The 1,638-nt window shown below is 38.0% G+C and overlaps 1 pseudogene across 1 annotated transcript; it reads left to right on the top strand.

Annotated features, from left to right (window-relative positions):
- Positions 1–578: 578 nt before the first annotated feature.
- On the top strand, positions 579–1,335 carry LOC311184187 (centromere protein H-like; annotated as a pseudogene). Its single transcript has one exon. The product of its transcript is annotated as a centromere protein H-like (transcript).
- The last annotated feature ends 303 nt before the right edge of the window (positions 1,336–1,638 follow it).

Raw genomic sequence — 1,638 nt, 5'->3', positions numbered from 1 at the left:
TAAAGTTAAAAATAAATCTACCTTGCAACACAATTTTATTCCTAAGTACTGACTCAATAAAAGTTCAAACATATCTCCACAAAACAAAATTGGTCTTGGGACTCCCTGGTGGAGCAAGGGGTTAAGCGTGAGCACTATGAAGCTGTCCACAACTACTGCAGCAGCAGTTTGATCCCTGGTCAGGGAGCTACACACATGGCACAGCTATCCACCCTCTCCTGACTCGCCCGCTGCTCCCCTCAGCAGTGATTCAGTCAATCTGCCTGTTCTGCTCCCCACTCTGTCTCTGGTGAATCCTCTCACCCCCTGAACCTCTGGCCTACACCCCAGATCTTGTATGCATAAATAAATAAATCTTTAAAAAATAATAAAAATAATAATAATAAACATAATTTGTCTGAGAATGGTCAGAACAAGGACAGTCATATGAAATCATATCAAGAGGAAAAAAATCCTTCTGCTTGTGAATGAGTTAGAAAATTCTGCTACATCCAAAATATTTAGTCGTTGGCAGAAAAAGCAACCCTTGCAGAGGGGAATTTCTGCCCTCCCAGCATGCGGCACTAGTGCCAGCCAGAATGGACAAACACCCCAAGGAGCAAGCTGCCTGGAGCTGGGACTCCTGGGGTAAAGGCAAACGGCCACAGGTTGCTGGCATCCAAGTGGTGTCCCCAGAGGAACTTACAACCCTGCTTCTCAGGCTGAGGACAAGGGCAAAACAGCTCTTGGAATACCAATCAATGGTTGATGCAAATGAAGAAAAAAATCCAGAACAAATCATATGAGAAAAGAAAAGTGATGCTGAAACTCTGAAGTCCTGGAAAATGAAACTGAACAGCTGAAAATGGCTTATTTTTTTTGAAAATAGCTTTTAAAATGATAAAAGAAAACTTGCATTTGACAAGGTACAACTTTTGAATGCCCTTAAAAGTAAAATAAAGAAGCCTGGATAAAGTTAACACCAAGACTAGTGTGCTCATGGGTGACATGAAATACATATAAAGCTAAATAATTTAATGAAATCACAGCAGGAGTCCTGGGATTTGGAGGAAAAGTTGCTTGATGTTGGAAAGAAGAGATTGCAATTAAAACAAGCTTCAGGAAGTAAGCTTTTACAAATTCAAACTAAAAAGAACATCAGAAAGATGATTTGGACAGTATGGAAGTCAGGTAAGATAAAGACCATAACAAAACCTACATATGGAGATACAAATTATTACAGTTCTTCAACATATGTTTCAGAACCTCATTTTGTGGAGTAAATCCAATTGGGCAGAGAATTCTACCCTGAAGGGAACTGTTCTTCGACTTAAGAAGAATCTCACCATGATCTAAGAAGAATTCTATTTTGGCAATTTTTTTTTTTGTCCTTTTCTTTGATGTCACTTAAGTAGCAAATTTTAATTGACATGTATTTTAATGTTTTTTGAAACTATTCTAATATTGAAGCTTTTTAAATTGCATTAGCACTATATCATGAACTCTGTTATATTTTAAATATAATCATGAATAGGACTGGCATGCTCTAAAAGAATCTCAAAATGTCAGCCTGAAAGATATCTAGTCCACCATTTCCTTAAATGTGGATAATTTCCTTACAATATTCCTTCTAGTCCCAGCTGGCCTTTAGAGAAGACT

This window comes from Talpa europaea, assembly GCF_964194135.1.
Source record: "Talpa europaea genome assembly, chromosome: 1".
Classification (NCBI taxonomy): Eukaryota; Metazoa; Chordata; class Mammalia; order Eulipotyphla; family Talpidae; genus Talpa; species Talpa europaea.
Note: the sequence above shows the minus strand (reverse complement) of the source record. Positions and strands in the feature narration are given on the sequence as shown.